The 21343-nt window shown below is 46.0% G+C and overlaps 1 long non-coding RNA gene across 1 annotated transcript; it reads left to right on the top strand.

The window, feature by feature from the left end:
• The first annotated feature begins 152 nt into the window (after positions 1-152).
• On the top strand, positions 153-17761 carry LOC119459554 (uncharacterized). The gene is made up of 3 exons (XR_005193682.2): positions 153-235; positions 1495-1581; positions 17559-17761. It is a non-coding gene; the product is annotated as an uncharacterized LOC119459554 (long non-coding RNA).
• Positions 17762-21343: the final 3582 nt, after the last annotated feature.

The raw sequence follows: 21343 nt of genomic DNA, 5'->3' as shown, positions 1-21343 counted from the left end.
GGACGTCCGAATCAATGGAACAGCAAAATCGCCTTCAATTCAATCTTGTGTGTCGAGCGATAACCACGTGTAAGTCAACACGTTCTAAGCCCCACCCACCTACCTGGTAATAATCGATTTATGCTAACAGCCCTCTTTTTTTGTTTCTCTAGGTCTTCTCGAATATACACAGGCACATTTCATCAGATTCCTTATCTCTCCGGCAAGCCGTATATGATCATGTATATACCTGAGTGTAAGTTCCGATAATGACGTCATTTATCTCTATTATAGTGCTATAAATTGCGTAACTACACAAATTGTGTCCGCGACATTTCACGAGAAAGTTTATAAAACTTAGTGCCAAATTACTTGGTTTTATTTCGGCAACGCATAAAGATTATCATTTTATTTCAACTTTTCTATATACTTCTTCGTTTATTTCAAAGAAATTCAACGAAGGTAGTAGTACAATTTTAAATTTGTGATTTAGTAAAAAATGCATCAAGTGCAAGATTTGTCCTCTTGTTCATGGGTTGCAAAAACACAAAAAGTTATGGGGCGGGTTGACAAGAGTTGACATAAAGCGCGTGACCAAGAGGGAAATTAGCATACCCGTAGAACAACATACCATCCGGGCATCGCGGGCAGCTCCAAAGCATGCAGTCCTTCCATGATAAAATCCACTATGAGTTCTACACGACCGCACTACAATACACGCGGAAAGAAACAGACGCGTACGTTAAGCTGTCAACAATTATTCATAATTGATGCCGAGCTATCATGAGACGTTAAAATCTTCACACAGAGGGTGAGACTGGTCACCATGAAGATAGAATGATCAGCCTACACTTTTAGGCTCTTGCCCATGGGTTTCCAACAAATAGGCAGTACGTCAAGTGGCGCGCACAAACATGATCATCGAGGTTAAATATTGCTCATAGCGTCAACAAATAAAACCTTACCCAACTTGTTCTAGTGCTAAAAGTTACTTCATTTATATATCAGCGAACTACCCCCGTTCACATGTTCAGCTCATCTAGTTGAAGCTCTTTTGTTGCTGTGTCTTATAGCACCAAAAAATTTACAAGGACCCAGTGTCTTTCTAGGACAACTAGTCGCTCTGCTTGTTATGTTCAAAGCTCAAACCTGATACATCTATTTGCGTGGTTGGGCGTGTCATTTAATCACTCCAGCAACACCAAAACTCTGTGAAGACGGAGCATTGTACACGTACTACCTGTCATTGTTGAGTCCGTAATTTCTTCAAATATTTTCATTAGTAATATTTGAACACCTACATTCCTTTAAAACACATATTCAAACCACAAAGAAGACCAAGACCTTTATTAGACTTGGTCATTTGAAACTCTCAGTCCTTAACTCTCAACATAACAAGCACTGCAGCACTACAGGTTTTGCTTTTCACAAGAATTCTGTTTAGTAAATGATTTTCGCGGCATTTGCAAGATCTCCTTGTAGTGATCAAACTCGCCTGTTTTGTTTTTTCGACAGATGCCGTCAGATATGTTCTCAAAGAAATGGTGCATAATACAGAGAACAAGTGTGCTGTAATTAAAGTTGAACGATTCGAGGACACTTGTAAGCCCTTTTTACAGCAATATAGAGAAGCGAAGGTTCACTTCTGAATATATATATATATATATATATATATATATACATATATATATTGTGGGCGTTTATTACGCACGTCTTCTTCATCTGTATATTATCATCATCATTCTACGTTGCTCGATCCTCATCTTCAGTTTTGTGTGATCATCATCATCGGGTGTGTGCCTTTGCTGGTTCGCTCCCGAGTACTCGGGCCGAATAAACGTCGTGCCAACAGAGACGACTTAAGTGGTGGAGGTAGCTCCTTCGATCCTCAGTCCTCTGCCCGCTCAGTCTACCCCCATGGAGCTACGTTCAGGCCGCCACTTGCGCCCACTGTCCGCTAGCATGTCTCAGGAGGCACCACCCTCCACTTCTACCGCTACCGTTCTGACACCACCAGCCACCCCTAACATCTTAAGCAGCCACCTGCGTGACCCCCATCTCTTCGCTGGTCTTCGTGGGGAAGATGTGGAGGACTGGCTGGATGACTACGATCGAGTAAGTTCCGCCAACCATTGGGACGACCCCAACAAGCTGCGCCACGTCTCCTTCTACCTGACGGGTGTGTCGAAGACATGGTTCTTCAACCACGAGATAGACTTTACTGACTGGGCTGCCTTCAAGCAGCAGCTCCGCCAAGTATTTGGAACACCGGCTGTTCGTTCTACCATCGCAAAGAAAACCCTCGATACTCGCCAACAGCAGCCAGGCGAGTATTACACATCGTATATCGAGGATGTTATTGCGCTTTGCCGCCGTGTAAGTTCATCTATGTCAGAGTCAGACAAAGTGTGCCACGTTCTGAAAGGCATTAGATCAGTCGCCTTCGACGCCCTTGCCATCAAGAACCCCGCTACAATCACTGACATCGTCACAACGTGTCAGCGCCTGGACGAACTTGTCACCGCCACGAACGCGACATCGGAGAAAATTCTCCTTCCGCACAACACCACAGTGGCTTGCGCGGCCGACCCAGGGACTGTATGCGTTGTGCCCCTTGCAACTATGTGTTGCACGGACCTTTCTACTTGTGCTACTGCTTCTCCCTCCGCCCTTACTGCAGCCATCAGCAGTGACTTGCCACCTTCACAGATGCAGCAGCTGCTTGCTTTGTTGAACAAACACACAAATTCTTTTGATGCCCATTCGTCGACTCTGGGCCAAACCACAGCTGCAGCGCATCGCATAAGACAGACGACGCGTCCATAGTGCGCCGACGCCCGTACCGCGTGTCCCTAGCCAAGCGGAAAATCATAGAAGAAAATGTCGCGGACATGCTACAACAGAAGGTCATCCGGCCCTCAGCTAGCCCTTGGTCATCTCCGGTTGTTTTGGTTAAAAAAAAAAAGACAGTTCCGTGCGCTTTTGCGTCGATTACCGGGCCCTCAATAAGATCACTCGAAAGGACGTATACCCTATGCCTCGCATTGACGACGACCTTGATTCACGACAAGGTGCAGAATACTTTTCAAGCCTCGATCTGCGCTCCGGCTATTGGCAAATCCAAAGCACGAAGACGATAAAGAAAAAACAGCGTTTGCCACCCCTGATGGACTTTATGAATTTAACGTCGTGCCTTTCGGGCTATGCAATGCACCTGCGACTTTTGAACGCATGATTGACACCGTGCTGCGTGGCCTGAAATGGAAAACTTGCCTCTGCTACCTTGATGACATTGTCGTCTTTTCATCAACATTTCCTCAGCACCTGCAACGCTTAGATGAAGTTCTGACGTGCCTTGCCGACGCTGGTCTTCAGCTCAACACGAAGAAATGCCGTTTCGCCAGCAGATCTGTTAAGGTCCTGGGGCATGTCGTGAGCAAGGAGAGCATACGTCCTGACCCTGACAAGATTGCTGCGGTCCTTCGCTTCCCTCGCCCAGGAAGGCGTAAAGACTTGCGAGGCTTCCTTGGCCTCGCTTCTCATTTCCGTCGCTTTATACGGAACTTTGCCGCCATCACTGCGCCGCTACATAAGCTACTTGCTTGCAGTGTACCCTTTCACTGGTCTCAAAAATGTGAAGCAGCCTTTGACATGCTGAAGGGGGCCCTCTCGTCTGAACCTGTGCTTTGCCATTTTGATGAGACGGCCCCGACTCTCTTGCACACAGACGCTAGCGGCCACGGCATCGGGCCATTCTTATGCAACGCGACAGCTCTTCGCGCGAGAGAGTCGTTGCATACGCCAGCCGCGTACTCACCAATGCCGAGAAGAACTATACGATAACTGAGCAGGAGTGCCTGGCTGTTGTTTGGTCGGTACAGAAGTTTCGTCCCTAATTGCACGGGCGTCATTTCACAGTTGTTACGGACCACCACGCATTATGCTGGCTCTCAACTCTCAAGAACTTGACTGGACGCCTGGGTCGCTGGATTCTCCGCCTGCAAGAATATGACTGACATTATTCATAAGTCAGGCAAAAAACACAAAGACGCTGACGCTCTTTCTCGTTGCCCGCTTCCTGCGCACCCACTCAACACCTCGGCAACTGCGTCGCAAATCAGCTCTTCGGATGTCACTTCTACGCCGGTTTCCTCTCTTACCTGAATAGACCACCTTTCTCAGGACGATGATCAAACATTTGCATCTCGCCAACGGGCTGGCCCATATTGTCGGCGTATAATAGACCACCTCTCTGGCGCTTCTCGCCCACCTAACGCGCGGCTTCGACGCCAACTCGCACAATTCAAGCTGCACAATGGCGTGCTGTATCGGCGCATTTACCACCTTGACGGTCAACGCTGGGTGCCCGTTATACCGCGCTCTCTTCGAGCCCATGTCCTCGAAGCATTCCACGATGACATGACTGCTGGCCATCTCGGTTTCCACAAGACCTACGATCGCCTACGAAGCCGTTACTATTGGCCTGGCCTTTCTACTAGTGTGGGGAGATACATCGGTTCCTGTTCTCCCTGTCAGCGTCGGAAACTCCCAACCTCTGCTCCTGCCGGTGAATTACTGCCTATTCCGTGTCCCACCGCACCATTTGAGGTTGTTGGCATCGACCTTTACGGGCCCCTTCCTGTTACTGCAGCTGGCAATCGGTGGATAGTGACCGCCTTCGACCACCTGACGCGCTACGCTGAGACAACATCAGAGATCACTGGCTCAGCTTCGGAGGTTGCCTACTTCGTCCTTCAAGCTATAATTCTGCGCCATGGTGCTCCTCGGGTACTGCTAAGCGACTGTGGAAAGGTCTTCCTTTCGCAACTTTTAAACGAAGTCCTGCCTGCCTCTGGTACCACCCACAAAACAGCGTCGAGTTACCATCCACAAACTAACGGCTTGACAGAGCGATTTCATCGCACGCTTGCCGACATGATCGCCGTATGTATTCAGCCTGATCACAAGAATTGGGACAAGCTTCTACCATTCGTCACTTTCGCCTACAACACGGCCGTTCAGCGTACCACCGGCTACTCGCCATTTTACCTAGTTTACAGACGGTCGCCTACTTGCCTTCTAGACGTTTCTTTCTTCAATTCTCCTGTCAACCCATCTGCATCGTTTAGCGAAAAATTCGTTTCACGACTCGCCCAGTGCCTTCAGCGTGCTCGCGTAAACATAGCAGCCAGACAACAAGACCGGAAGATCATTTACGACACTTCCATCGCGTTGCGTCTTTCCGACCTGGTGAGGAAATACTTCTATTGACGCCCCTTCGCGTGCCTGGTTTGTGCGACAAGTTCCAGCCGCGATTCATCGGGCCCCACATAGTCCTGGAGCAGACATCGCCCGTCAAATATCGCGTGACCCCTGTTGTCGCCGCAACAGACCGCTGTTGTCGCAGCACCGAGGTCGTTCATGTCTCCCGCGCGAAACCCTTCCCGCGGCGTTCTTCGTCACCTTGACCTGCGGCCAGGATGGCCGCTTCCACGGGGGGGGGATTAGTGTGGGCGTTTATTACGCACGTCTTCTTCATCTGTATATTATCATCATCATTCTACGTTGCTCGATCCTCATCTTCAGTTTTGTGTGATCATCATCATCATTCCTTTGCTGGTTCGCTCCCGAGTACTCGGGCCGAATACACGTCGTGCCAACAGAGACGTCCTAATATATATATATATATATATATATATATATATATATTGATATACGATTATATGTGTTTATAATTATATAATAACTAATAATCTTCAGGGTAATTCTTTCGACTTTTACGTTGGTTCGACGCAGTGTATGCTCCTGGCGAGACACGATACACTGCCATTTATTGAAAAGTCGCTTAGTTGAGCTCGAAAGCGTGTCACTTCGGTTAATTAAACCCTCATTCATGACCCCATCATGCGCGCAGCTGTTATTAATTGGCTGAAAACAGAAGAAACCGATATGACACTGCAACGGCTACTCTTTGGAGGAGGGAGGCGGAGGAAAAAGAAAAAAGGAAAGGCAGGGAGGTTAACCAGACGCACGTTCGGTTTGCTACCCTACATGGGGGAAGGGGTTCAAAGGCGCGGCCGCGCGAGCCCTGTCTTGAAAGTGATCTTGGATGCGAACAGTCTAGGCGTAGAGGCGCACCGAGGGCCAATAGGTTCATGTGCGATGATAGCACCCGTATGCTTGCGCGTCATCAGCTTTCAGGAAGTGAAACATCATTGTAACTTTTTAATTGCTGCTAGAATGAGGCTTTGTGAATGCGTGCCATGGGCCAATATTAAGAAAAAGCTTTTGTTAATTTGTAAAACTTTTCCACAATACCGATGCTGGACATAAAGTTGAAGGCGGTCAATCAATAGCTCGGAGCACTTACGATCGAACGAAACCTTTCGTAAACTGGGATCCCGGATCTTATTCTGCTGGAATACAGTCGAGTGGACAATGTTTGCTCAATGAAAGTAAGAATGGGCAGTTATCTGACACCTGTGAGGCAAGAACTATTTTTATAAGGGAACACATCTTGTGGTAGCGGACCAGGTGTATCTGCGCATCGCTATTTGAAGTGCAACATTGGAAAGCGATCCAGCGTCTTCAACTTCCTATAGTAGTGCAGACTATTTACCCAGCACCTATGCAGCATTATAAGCAGTCTACGGCAGCCCTCCATTCCGCAAGCTTTAAAAATTGAAAGAGGTCAAGCGGGGAGCTATACAGCACAGAAAGGAGATCGTGAACTCTCGTAACATTTTTATGCGAAACTGCATTGCCCGGGCAATTTTAACTTGCCCTGTGGTACTTCTCCTAACGTCTCCTATTTCTCCTCAGAGCGTGACGACCAAGAGTGTAGGTCATACCCGTTCAATAGAAATAAACCATTTGCGACAACCTGGGATATTAGGTACGCGAAGCTTAGATTTCAAGATTGCTTTACGCAAGCACATGCAAGCAGCAATATGTCATTTTTATTGCGCTTACTTCAATATGTGCGATTCAAAGCAATCGCCCAACTAAGAAGCACTTCGTTCTTTCAACAGTCGACTAGCGGAAATCTATTTGGCAATCACCGATTTAAAACGCTCACGTCTGCATTACGACAATGTCTGCCCTTCAAGCCACTCCCTTCTCCCCTCCCCAGCGCGTTACATTGATAACCGTATGTATAGTGCCGCTACTCCTAAAATCACCGAAAAATGATGTCTATTTAGAAATGACGTAGCATCGTCTAACCACAAGTGCAGGCCATGCATATGTGAAAAGCTCCAGAAAAGGTGGCTCACCTAAACAAAAAGCTGTTATTTATATGTTTCGGTTTCCCTTAGAAAGAGAAAAAAGTGGTACGTTCCCGGTCAGTTCTCGTTATAGCGAAAGTAATGTTGGTTTTTCGGGTTTCACTTTTCGGTTCATTTCCTGTTCGATATCCTCCTTAGGACTGTGAAAAACAATAATGGCGGACGTATATCCATTTATAGAAATGCTAAATTAATTGTATTGCTATAGTGATTATAAGGGCACTTCAGGCGAATTCGTGCTCTTGTTGTCGTCATAATCGTGAGGATGTCAATGACGATATCAAAGTTAGGGTGTACTATGCATCAAATAATTATTTCTGTATACGCAGTATAGAATATTCCGGAGTCATTTCAAGCGAACTCTACCAAGCAATGTGCTCGAGTGATTCAAACTCAATTTACTTTTAATTAAAAAAAAATATAGTATCAAGGGAAAAGCTTCTCGCCAGCAGATTTTGAATGGTAAAAATTGGAAATTTCAGGATCCTTTTGATTTTATGAAGCAATACCGAACCAGAGGAGCGAAAACATCTAAAAAATAGAGTATTTTCGTTGGTGTGTCATAAATTTTACTAATTTAGTTCAGAGGCATCGTTTGTTTTAGAACACCGTTTGGGTAATATTTTGTTTTTTTTTGCTTGTTTTATGGTCCTAAAATTATACAGATGTTGGTTTTTTGAAAGCTATTTCGAGAAATTGGACGTATATATATGAAAGCCGGAAAATACTTTCAGGCAAGTGTGGACAAAACGCACTATGTGATATAATTTCACCTGCGCGCCAATGTTACTAAACTTCGGAAAACCACGTCGAACACTGAAAACAGCATGTTGGCGCAAGTTCCCCTGATACCAGAAGTGTACCAGAAGTACACTTTGCAAAACTTCAGCATACCGATGAGCCCCTTCATACGAAAATACACAAAATATCCGTTATGAAAGTAAAAAAAAAATCTATTCTCATGCTTTAAAGCAGAAAACTTTTTGAATTTTTCATCACAGATTGGAAATTTCCACTGTAAGTAGGGCATAAGCGTGGGATTCTATCAGCGTAAATGCAAATCGTAATTACGCGGGTGTACTGAAATGTCTGGGTTGGTTGCGTTGCATCTCAATTAGGGGCGCAAAGGACGCAGTTAACCGGCACATTACATTCCCTTTGCTTGCAGTTCGTATTTAGGCTGATTTTCTTTTTATGCAAAGTGATCACAAATAGGTTCAAGTACCCTTAAAAGCGGGAAAGTGTTCTAAATAAGCGATTTCCTTAGCAATAATATTATCACAAATTATATGGTAAGCTTCAAGCGAGGGTTCTCATAAAAGCACGATTAAGTTCTATTCCTGCTCACCCTACGGCAAACGCGAACACTCACGGTGCTCAAGGCTGTTTGGTAAGGGCGTAACACTTGCGTTTTTCGGCAATTCAGTTCTCGTGTTCTAGGTGTCATGGGCCTGAACAGAAATTCGTAGTCTCCCCTTTTAGGACGTCTGGAGATGGTTGTAAACACATTGGAAGACGGGCGTAACGCTTTTGAATTAGGGTTAATCACCTGTCTCTCCCGCTAAAAAATGCAATAAGCATAATTTGGAAAATAATTTGTCTAATTCCCAGCAGTAGTCATGTAATCATGTGTGCCTCCATGAATAAAAAAAAACCTTGGGTAATCGCTTACTTCCTGCGCCTTCCCTAGCTTAAATACCTTCGAATACATTTCCTGGATGACCGTGTGTAACAAAAGCTTGCTGGAAACGGAAACTACACGCCTTCCAAACGACAATATTGTCCCGTTAGCAGTAGGAGTGTCAAAATAAAAAAAGTGTATGTGCGTGAAATGTGGGATCCCAGCCACGTGGTAGAGGTTTCCATACAAGTATTGGCCTTGTCAAAGTGTTTTTACTATTAAATATGCTTTAAGAAGAGCCCGATCGCACTCTACAAAACTGTTGAGCTGCTAGTTAAGGTTTTCGGCACGCTCATCGCGCTGTGCGCCAGACGTACAGCCTCCTATTGCCTTTATGAACTGCGGGCAAATATGATTTAGTGACTATTGTCTTTACATGAAATGGAGAGAATCAATAGCACATTTCGAACTATGTTTTCTGCGAAATGCCAAAAATGTCTTGGGCAGCTCACGGACACATCCTTATCACACAGTCGGTATGTTCGCTTCTAGTAACTCCTTTATTGCCGGCTCTACCTATACATGATCACAATGATCTTCTGTGGCATGTCGAGAATTCCACTTTTTCCGAACTCCTTCTGAGGCTCATTCAAGTTCACTGAGCCTATTTCGGGATAGACTTCCTCCCGTATTAATCATTCCTGTAGGCTAACCAAACTCAGTCGTCGCCATGGCGTTGTCCTCACGCTCACGTTTTACAAGCGTTATCACTTCTAACATGTCATACCCTTGTCCTGATACCGTCATAGTCATACCGCTTTTGCCGTTCCATTCACGTTGTTTCTTCTTCGTCATTCTAACATAATCGCTCTGTCGTCATTCAATCATGATTAGGCCACTTTTGCCTAGCCATCTTCGTCATTGCATCGTATTCAGACAGTTGCTGTAATGCATCCGTTTTCATAATGTCGTCGTGATGCCATCGTGGTCTTGACATCGTCGTCATTTGAGCTTGGTGTTACTATTGTTGTCGCGCCGATGCCGTTGTACCATTGTTCTCAAGAAATTGTCATTACATCACCATCATAATTTCAGAACCGTGATGTCACTGATGTCGTGCTGTCATCGGCACACAGCCTTTGACGTTCCATTGTCGTCCACGCGGCGTTGTCATGCTCATGGGCGACCTCGGTCAGCGACTGCGATAGCAAATTGGGCCGATGCCACAGAGTGTGCGCCACATGTAGCCGAAGCAACGGAAGTCTCATAACGAACTCTGTACGTCAGAAGAAACTGATATAACGGAGGTCTCGGAATGGCTACTATCGAGTCTATATAAATCTGACTTGAACAATATGCTGTGTCGCTACATTGCTTAAATGCTAATGACGTTAGTGTCGACAGTCATTCACGTTAGCATCGCGTTAGCATAGTCAGACGTAATTTTTTCAAGATTACTCTAGCTTCTCGGCGGCGGCGGTCATCCTCGTGAAAAAGAAAGACGGGTCCAAGAGGCTCCGCGTAGACTACCGGCCTACCGGTGTCTCAACTCTATGGCGAAAGACGATGTGTATCTACTTCCCCGTATCAGAGAAGTTTTAGAGGTCATCCATTTAACATCAGAACTGTAATTTGCGGATCTCCAATTGAGCTCTTGGAAAAGCACAAATGCCCTCAGCCACTACAAGAAATTAAATTTATGACGTCAGATGTATTGTTTAAAATAAAGGTAAAGACGTTCTGTATGTGCGACGCACGTGCGGTATTTGGGACGTCCAAGGACTGCGAGCCTCCACATGGCAGATAATTTCATGTTTACTGGCAACGTGGTGATATTTTGTCGCAAATTTTGGTGCCCTTAGCTCAATTCGATCAAATGCCACTTTATCGGACGAGAGGCGCTTGCGCCTAGACATCTAGTAGAGAAACAGGGTGTTTGAAACGACCCACAAAATGTCACTGCAGTTAGTGACTTTTAAGAACCGCAGTTGCAAGGCGCACTGGGAAGTGCATTGGGTCATTGACCGTACTTTCGGCGTTTTGTGCCTACCTCTCCCGAAGCAGCCTACCATCTCACTGCACTGCTGCGCAATGTCCTTTCTTTTGCCTGGAAAGGGTGATGTGATTCCTGGTTTTCATAACCAAAATTTCTTCTGGCATTTTGCGTCATGCTTTGTCATTTTGAATCCTCGGCCAACACAGAATTGTACACCGATGCTAGAGAAATCAACCTCGGCACCTTCCTAATCCAACGTGTTGCTGATGCCTAACATTACATTGCCTACGCCACCCGTTATTTGAGTAATTTTGTGCGGAAAAACACCCTCCCTGAACAAGAGTGCCTATCGCTCTCAATGGCGTTCATAAATTCAGCACTTACCTGTACAGCCGTCGCTTTACGATCTTAATTGACCTTCAATCACGGTGCTGGCAGGTTGGTCTCACGGCCCGTCTGGCAGTCTTGCTCGCGGGCCCTACATGTGCAGGAATTTGACTTTGCAGTCAGTTGCAGAAGTGGCCGTCATCATGCCGACGCTGACAGTCCTTCGAGCTTCTCTCCACTAACAATTGCATGAGATGCCGACAATTTTGATGATATCCTGGCCGCCATCGACATTCATTTTCACGACCTTGACACTTTTCGGGAAGAGCAGCGCAACAACCGCAGCCTGGACCCCATTCGTGTCTGGTGCTCAGATGACCGGGAAAAATTACTGTAGTCCAAAATGGCTTTTTCTGCAAGAATAACGCTGCTGATGGTATCCGCTTCTTAGTTGTCCCTAAGAGCTTAAGACATCACGTGCACGGTAACGCAACAACTGGACACATAGGTTTCACTAGAACATGTGACAGCATTCAAGGACGATTCTGCTGGCCTTGAATGTGCCACAATAAAGTAAAATATTGTTAGGCGAACGAAGGATTATGCACTGGAGACTATTTACAGAGAGACAGACAGACAAGAAACTTTATTTTGTCCTACGGGAATACTTTGTCATAGTCGCGGGCCGCACCTGCAACGGGGGCAATGTATATTTACAAAAGGCAAATAGAGCGCTGACCAGTAGCCGACAGCTCGAGAGCAAGGAGTGGTTCGTATCATTCGTCGGGGCGCCCGTGCGCATCGTACACAAGAAACACGCAATATGCATGTAGCATTATCTCCGGAGGCAGCAGCACCGTCCCGGTGCGTCTAAGTAGCAGTGGTAACAGGAGGGTATGTACGGTTTTAGGCGTTCGACATGCACAACGTCAGTGGAATTCGGGGCAGATGAGGCACTGGTACTGACTGGGGCCATTTCATACGTAACTGGAGTCATGGCACGCAGCACTCGATATGGATGGGCCTGTGTACCGAGACAGGAGTTTTTTTTACAGGCCAACGTGGCGAGTCGGGGACCACAGGAGTACCAGAGATCCAGGCGAAAAGTGGACGTCTATGTGTGGGCGATCGTACAAACGCCGTTCGTTCTCTTGGGAGGTGAGGAGGCGAGCGCGGGCAATTTCGCGTGCTTGGGCTGCCCTGGTGATTGCGTCAAGTGCAATGTTCGGTGGTCTCTGCTGCGGCGGATGGAAAGAATGTGTCCAGTGGCAATGTGGGTTCTCGGCCGAACCACAGAAATAACGGGGAATAACCGGCAGTGTTGTGACGCGAAGAATTGTAAGCAAATGTGATACAGGGTAGGGCAAGGTCCCAATCAGTATTGTCGGACAAGACATACTTTACAAGCATGTCTGTCAGGGTTCGATTCGGACGCTCCTTGAGGCCATTAGTCTGTGGATGGTAAGACGTAGTCAGCTTGTGCGTGCTTGAGCAGGACTGCAGCATGTCGGTGATGATTTTAGAAAGGAATGTCCAGCCACGGTCAGTGAGCAGTTCGTGTGAAGCTCCATGCTGCAGAATGATGTCGCGTAAAAGAAAATCGGTGACATCTCTGACGCAGCTTGTTGGAATCTCTGTGATGATGGCGTAGCGCGTGGCGCAATCTGTCACCACAACGGACCACTTGTTACCAGACGATGATGGAGGGATAGGGCCAAGTAAGTCCAAGCTAACGCTAAAGAAGGGCTCCGAAAGAATGTCGAGTGGTTGAAGGCACCCGGCAGGGTGCGTTGATGGTGTTTTGCGGCGCTGGCATTTCTCACACGCCGCAACGTATTTCCGGACGGAGTGGGCAAGGCTTGGCCAAAAGAAGCGTCGGCAAATCCAGTCGAAGGTGCGGGAGACGCCGAGGTGACCTGACGTTGGTAAGTTATGAAGTTCTTGGAGAAGAGCTGAACGGAGGTGCTTAGGAATGACGAGGACTAGTGTAGGACCGTCGGGGCGTAATTAGTGGTGGTATAACACACCATCCCCGAGAACAAACAAGTGAAGGGACGAATCAGAGGGCGAAGATTCCAAGCGATCAATGATGGCGCGCAAGGTGGCATCACGGCGTTGCTCGCTGTCGACGTGTAACAGCGCAGAAATGGAGAAAACGCAAGCGTCGGCATCGGTGTCAGGGTCGGCGGGTGGTTCGTCCACTGTATAGCGTGAAAAACAGTCAGCGCCCTGATGTAGGCGGCCTGACTTGTATACTACTGCATGGGAATATTGTTGTAGCCGTAGAGCCAGGCTCAGCTCCGTACGTTGGCGTCCCTGTACCACTGCAAGATTAGCTATGATTCATGGCATAAGGATGTGCTTTGGGACAAATATGGCTTTCACCACGGCGGCCGCATTTCGATGGGGGCGAAATGCGAAAACACCGGTGTACTTAGATTTAGGGACACGTTAAGAAATCTCAGATGGTCCAAATTTCCGGAGTCCACCACTACGGCGTGCCTCATAATCAGATCGTGGTTTTGGCACGTAAAGCCCCGTTTTTAAGAATATGGCTTTGGACACCACTTCGCAAGCCTGGTCTGTGACGCGAGTCTCTAGCTTGATAAACCGGCGCTTTCGTCATTACCAATCGCCTAAGTGATGTTACCTGCGTGATTGCTCATCTTGTGTCTCGTGGCTACCGTGGCAAGAAGGCGCACCTTGTTCACGTGGCCCTCTCCAAGCGATGTCATACCCGCATCTATGAGTGCACGTAACAGTTAAACCTCTAGTTGGCTCTGTTTGAGAAGGGTGGAGTGCTACGTTAGAGTGGAAGAAGGAGGAGGAAGCGCGCTTGTCTTCAAGCGGATTGGTCTCGGCGGGGCAACCCTATTTTATCTCGATCTTTAAATTAACGCATCTCATCGTGACATTATTATCAGGAGCATAACTTCATTTGCTAAGTAGTTAGGTCTTATTAACGAAATTTGTATCGCTTGCTGGCCAAACTTGGGGTTGTTTGCATAATTTTGATGGGCTCCTTGGTGATAATTCTTGGTTCAAGCATGCTTATTGGGGGCTATTCCGACTAACAGTTAAGCTTTAAAATCAGTTGTTGTTTACCTGATTGCACAATAAAAGGAGGCCCGTCACGATAATGCACACGGTCCTGTTTGGTTATTTTCGTCCATATTATCATTTTGCTCGTCTCTTTTTATACCACTCAAACAAACTCGCTTGTTTGTCTTTTTTAATGCTAGGCTTTTTTTTTTACCTGGATCTAATGTAATGGATGTTGCTTTAGTCTCACAGTCTTTGGAGAAATATATTTCAAAACACATCCCCACACACAAACGGCGCCAGTCACAAACACAACAGCATAATGTCCTCACGGAAAACTGCCTAGTGCACATGTTGCCTTGTCAAGCTGGCGTATAACAAAGAAAGGAATCCCTCAATAATTCGACGCGCTTTCGCCAATTTTTTCGGTATTCGTGTAAATATGTCTTCAGGGCACACCATAATTTCTACGCATACAGCTTTCCCAGTCCTATGCCAAGAAAACGTCGCATAGGACAAGGCAAGATGTATGCACTGGAAGATACGCAGGGTAATATTATCAGCAATTTCGATTACATAGTATAAACAGCGGAAGAATTCTATACTGGCCTGTACAGTACCCAGAACAGCCAAGCAACTTTCATTCGAAGTAGTGATGAACAGGATACAGAGGCCCCTTCTATAACTAGCTATTAAGTTAGAAGGGCCTTGAAAGACATGATCAGGGAAAAAGCTGCTGGAGACGATGTAATAACAGTCGATTTAATAAAAGACGGAGGAGATATCATGCTTGAAAAATTGCGAACTTTTATGCGCAATGCCTCACGACTTCAAGTGTACCAGATAACTGGAAGAATGCCAACATTATACAATAAGAAGGAAGATGTTGGAGAATTGAAAAAAAATTATACGCAAATTATAAGCTTGCTTTCCGTATTGTATAAAATATTCACCAAGATAATTTGCAATAGAATGAGGACAACACTTAACTTCAATTAACCAAGCGAACACGCTGACTTCAGGAAGGGATATTCTGTGATGGGTCACATCCATGTCATTAATCAAGCAATCGAGTAATCTGAGGTGTACAAGAAACCTCTGTATATGGCTTTCCTAGATAATGAAAAGGCATTTGATTAAGTTGCAATACCAGCAGAAATAGAGACATTGTGTAATCAAGGAGTACAGGAGGCATACGTGAATATGTTAGCAAATATCTACAAAGATTCCGCAGCTACATTGGTTCTTCACAAGAAAAGTACAGTTACCTATCAAGAAATGGGTCAGGCAAGGAGACAAAATCTCTCCAATCCTATTCACTCCATTCTTATAAGTATTCGAGCTCTTAGACTGCGAAGGCTCAGGAGTGAGGAATAACGGCGAATATTCTAGGTCACTTACAGGGTATCCTGATCATAACAAGGAAATTTGTAGAGTAAAAATGCGTTTACCGTAAAAATGCAAGCATTACCGAATCCTGATTAGGTTCTTACCCCTCCCGTTAAATAAGTGCATCGTACTACATTGCAGGACGCTTATCTAGGTCAATTACTGAGAGGGGACCTTGATAGTGAGAATGAAATTTACAGAAGAATAAAATTGGGCTGAATGTATACGACAGGCATTGCCAAATACTGACTGGGAGCTTGCCATTGTCGATGAAAAGAAAAGTGTACAATCATTGTATCCTACCGGGGCTAACATATGGGGCAGTAACTTGGAGGTTAACAAAGAAGCTCGAGAACAAGTTAAGAACCGCACAAAGTGATGGAACAAAAATGTTAGGCCTAACTTTAGGAGACTGCGAGAGAGCGTTGTGGATAAGAGCGCAAACGGGGATAGCCGATATTCTAATTGACATTAGGAGAAAAAATATTGGAGCTGGGCAGGCCATGTAATGTGTTCGATGGATCACCGGTGCACCATTAGAGTTGCAGAATGGGTACCAAGAGAAAGGTAGTGGAGTCGAGGACGGCAGAAAACTAGGTGGGGTAATAAAGTAAGGAAATTTTCAGGCGCAAGTTGGAATCAACTAGCGAAAGACACCGGTAATTGGAAATCGCAGGGCGAACCTTCCTCCTGCTGTCAACATAAAATAGACTGATGATGATGATAATTCCTACGAGCGATTTCTGTTAAGTGATTTATATAAAAAAGATCACCAGCCCTTCCCCTGTCGGAAAAATGGGGCTAAGCGAAGCTTGTGGCACGACAACGCTGTCGCAGGCGGTGTGCTTCGTTTGCCCTAAATTCAGGGTCGGCGGCTCTTCGCTGACTTATGACATCAACATCGCGCTCCCACAGCTCGGGGTCCGCAGCCATTTCGAATGGGCTTCGGAAGCCCTCACACTAGAGTCGGCACGTCGGCGACGAGACCTTTACCGAGTGAGTTTGCAGCGCCGTTGCTCAAACGCAGCCTGCTCCTCGGCGGAACACACCACGCTCCGCTTTCCTATCCGGCGCTGAAACTGATCTGAGGCCTGGATGAGTGCGCGCCAACCCCCTTTCCTTCCCTTTTCCTCCCCGCGACACATCAAACAACCTTGATTGGCCAGATTGCTTCCTTTCTTTCTTTTTTTTCCTTCTTTCTTTATTTTTTTGTGCTTGGCTCACCCCGAATATCTAATGCGGGTATGCGCGACACGCGATTTTAATGTTAATCGTGACGTAATCTGACGATTATCTGATGTTATTGATGTCATAAACTGTAAGTCATGTTTGTAATCCATTCGTGCCCTTCTATACCAATATTGGTATACACCAAGTGAACGAGACGCGAGTTTTCGACAGGTTTTCGATAAGGTTTTAGCGTGACACCACCAGCACCACCGCCACCACCACTGCCACCACCACCACCGCCGCCGACATTTGTGAGGCAAAACAAGCTTCGCTTAAAATGTATGGTTTGCTGTCAGCGACCTTTTAATTTGCAGTTACGTTTTCCATGTTCGTCACCTATGGATTCACTAGTTGTAGAAGCCATTAGGCAAATAATAATGGTGCTGTATCGGTCATCTATGTCATATGTGTTTCTCTCTCTTGGTAATAAGTGGTACAGTATCTGCACCAGTACATGACAGAGGAACTAGTGGTTCTGCATTGCGTGGGTATCTCCTTAATGGACATTCTGTATCACCACTATAGGCTTTGCCAGAACTTTTGCATTGAGTTCACGCGTAAATAAATCTTGATACTCTCACCTGCGGGAATACTGCTTGTGCTGGTAATGAAGATCTATGTTGTAAATGTACTGATATCAAAAGAATCTAGCACGAAGGCTTGTTAAAAAAACAATATTTTTTTTTAGTTCCAGCGAACTACGAGCTTCTTGTGAAGCAAAGGTTCCTTCGCAATCCTCCAGATGATTGCCTAATAAAATATAGGCTCCATGCGAAGACAGCGAGAGAGAAATACTTCAAGAAGTATTCAGATATATATGGCGAAGCTGTCTCTGCAACACTGTGCAAGAAGTACTACCGCAAAAAGTAATAAAATAATATTGTTTGCTTAGCAGGAGTTATTTGTAGCCTTTAATTTTTATTGCGATAGTAATTGTATGGGCACCCCAGTCACATTTTTTGGAGTATAGGACTCATATAGACTGCCTAGTGTATATTTGGATGAGTTTTGTAGAAATATACATTACTTATCGTACGATGTGAAGACGTTCAGTTCCGGGTGAGGACGCCATAGCATATGCGTACATAACATGCCGCAACCTTCCTGACCACGCCTAGGAATTCCTTCTCCAGGCTTTCAACAAGTTCTGGGACAGCGGCTGCCTGCTGAGCTCCTAAATATCCTCCCTAATTTGTTTGATTCCAAAGCCGGGTAAATCTCCCTCCCTCTCTAACCTTCTCCCTATCTAGCTGGCGTCATGCGTTAGCAAGACCCTTGAGCGAATGGCTCTGACTCGCCTCTGATTTTCTTGAGGCAAGAGAGTTTTTCCCCCATTCTGTTACCGGCTTCCAACGCCACGTATGTGCAGATGACATGTTTCTGATCCTCCAGCATACATTGCTATAAACCACTCCCCGCCAAATCCACGCTGTTGTGACGGTTGATGTCCGCAAATCCTTCGACGGTGTGTGCAACGACCACATCTTGTGTCAGTTGTCCTCCCTGGGCTGCGGCAACCGCATGTACTCTTATATCCGCCGCTTCCTCTCTATCGAAGTGGCTGGCTTTCGAGTTCACACTCATCTTTCCGACCCCCACGTCCTCACCCCTGGCACTCCTCAAGGCGCTGCGGTCTCTCCTACCCTTTTCAATATTGCTATGACCCCTCTCGCATCCCAACTAGCCCATATTCCTGATCTGCACCGCACCCTTTATGCCGACGACATCACTCTGGTGTTCGTCTGGCTCCCCCGGTTACGTACAGGGCACCCTGCAAAGGGTCCTAGATCTCATCGGCTCCTTTCTCATCACTGCTGGCCTGTCGCCTCCTCCGGAAAAATCCGAGCTTCTCGTTCTCAACCAATCCTCATACAAGCGCTCCTATAACGCCCTCATCTCCCTCCATGTCTCTTGCTCTCCTATTCCTACCCTCCCCAATTGCAAAGATCTTGGCTTCCCTTTACATGCAGCCAAGAACGTGCATTTCTTCCACCACGCTGTCACGACCTGCCACTCAGTAACTCACCTTCTGCGCCGCGTGGTCACTCAGCGCTCAGGTCTCCACGGGGCTCGTGCGTCCGCGTCGCCCACGCACTTTCCCTCAACAAGTTAATGTACTTGGTAACGTACGTTTCGTTCATCAATACTCAACACCCTTGAAACAGCCCTTGTAGGCCTCTACAAGGCAGCTCTAAACCTCCCTATACTACCTCTACCGTTAAGCTCTTTGCCACAGGCCTCTTTCATCATCTCCGTTCTGTTCTCTCTCTCCACCATGACTCCCAGCTTGCCCGGCTTTACCTTACCCGTCAGGGTCAGCGGTTACTAGCCCAAGCGGGTATATCTCCCATTCCTGTTTCCACATTTACCTCTCCTATATCCGTCCCGGCTCACAACCTTCGTATCCTCCCCCTCACGTCCAATATGTTCCCCGTCCTGCATGACAGCCGTCGTCACTGCAGTTGCAACGCCGTTGAGTTGACCAAGCTTTTTTTCTGCGAGATCTGCATTACTATAAATTTATTTTAGGGGCTTAAGGTACTCTATATAAGATACTTGAGGATATATAGTACGCTATATTTTGTTTGTTTTTGAAGACTCGTATCATATTCGTCCCACGCACTACCGCCACACAATTTGCTGCATTTTAACCTGCTTTGTCATCTCGTACGATTGTCGTATGTTCTTCGTGTCATCGCGACTGTCGTGTACAACGATATGACTGCAAAAAAAATTAGCAGTGGCTTAGCTTGGCTTTTATAATGATGTTATAATGTTCACAAAATATAAACACTGCCATAGGCGTAATTCAAGCAGCCTTTCGCCTGGCCGGCGTGCTTTTGTTCGTGCATGTGCTCTTGCATCAGCATTATCTCTGCAACGCTATTATTGTTTCGGCTGTCTTCGTACTGTAGATTTGTACGTAATAGTCATTGTCGCTTCACGCCCCCTATTTCACCCAAATAGCGCGGGATTTCAACAAAACTGTGGTTCTGTACGAAATAAGTGCAGTGCACTGTTTCTCACGGTTGTGTTAAGGAGGTAAAGGTTTATTTTTTGGTAATAAATTTGTAGTCATTGTTATGAAGGTCTTATTAAATGACGGGTATTTGGTGTCGTTAATTATATTAATGCTGTAATGTGCTGTAGTCAACATCGATATTTGATATTTCTTCTTTCTGGGGTTTTACGCGCAAATATCAGTTCTGATTATGATGCACGCCATAGTGGAAGGCTCCGGAATAACTTTGACAACCTGGGGTTGTTTAACGTGCACTACAACGCAAGCACACGGGCGTTTTGCAATTTACCTCCATTGAAATGCGGCCGCCCGGCCGGGATTGCGCGGTGCTTAGGTTCCACGACATGCTTCATTGCCCCAGCTGCCATAAGAAATTATAAGCTGAAGAATTTTTGTGCCTCTGGCTTCTTTGATATAATCGAACGTCAAAGAGCTGTTTTTATTGTTGTGTTGGTCAGTGGAGTGCCGCATGACGCTGTGGACAATCATTCTATTTACTAACTGCTGATTTTTTTTTGTATCCTCCTATCGGATATGCTTCAAATCAGTGCTTACAGCAAGCCTTTCAAACAAAAAGTTTGTTATGCATTCCTGAAATAAAAGTAAAAATATTAAATAAGTGATCCTTTATTCATCTACATCTCTACAAAAAAAAAAAAAAAAAAAAACCTAACTCACCTTTTTTGGCTATAGTCTCCTTTTAGAGACTATAGGTGTAGAAATACCCCAAATTTATTTGTAAGTGCATTGGGTAACATTCCAAACAAACCTTTATATCTGCGGGGCTTGCAAAGGTACAAGGGGGATGAAAGTGGTGGGGGTAATAAAAGAGGAACAGTTTGGACGATGCTTTATTATGAGCAGAGTACAGTGAGAAGGTGTAAGGGAAACAAGAGAAAGAGCAGAGACGGCCCTAACGCCCCAATATTGTTGGCTCATTTCGCTTCAAAGATTGCGTACACAAACAGTTCTTGCTGTACAAACTTCGCGCACGATGTACGTTAAGGTTCACCGTGAGAGAAGCTTGTATGAAATTCAGATCCATTCAAAAGAAAAACCATTCCAACCAATAGGTGAACAAAAATAAAAAGATAGGTAAATGAGGAGGAGGAGGAACAAACTTTTATTTAAACCAGCAGTTTAGCTGGCTGGGCCTAGGCCTCCCACGTGGGGACATCGAGGTCTTGCCTCTTCGCCGCCTCGCAGGCTTGCTGGGTAGCCCCGAGTTGGTCGTCGAGTTGGGAGCTGCGCAGGGCGGCGTGCCATCTCGACGAGAGGGTCACGGTATTATTTGTCGGATATTGGTTTTTACATTCCCATAGCATGTGGGGAAGCGATGCTGCCTCAGTCTTACAGATCTTGCAAATGTTACTAGTGTAGGTGTCCGGGTAGATCCTGTGGTAACGTGTTAGTGAGGGGTACATGTTTGGCTGTAACAGGCGAAGGGTGGT

The sequence above is a fragment of the Dermacentor silvarum genome, chromosome 7 (genome assembly GCF_013339745.2).
Source record: "Dermacentor silvarum isolate Dsil-2018 chromosome 7, BIME_Dsil_1.4, whole genome shotgun sequence".
In the NCBI taxonomy this organism is placed as follows: domain Eukaryota; kingdom Metazoa; phylum Arthropoda; class Arachnida; order Ixodida; family Ixodidae; genus Dermacentor; species Dermacentor silvarum.
Note: the sequence above shows the minus strand (reverse complement) of the source record. Positions and strands in the feature narration are given on the sequence as shown.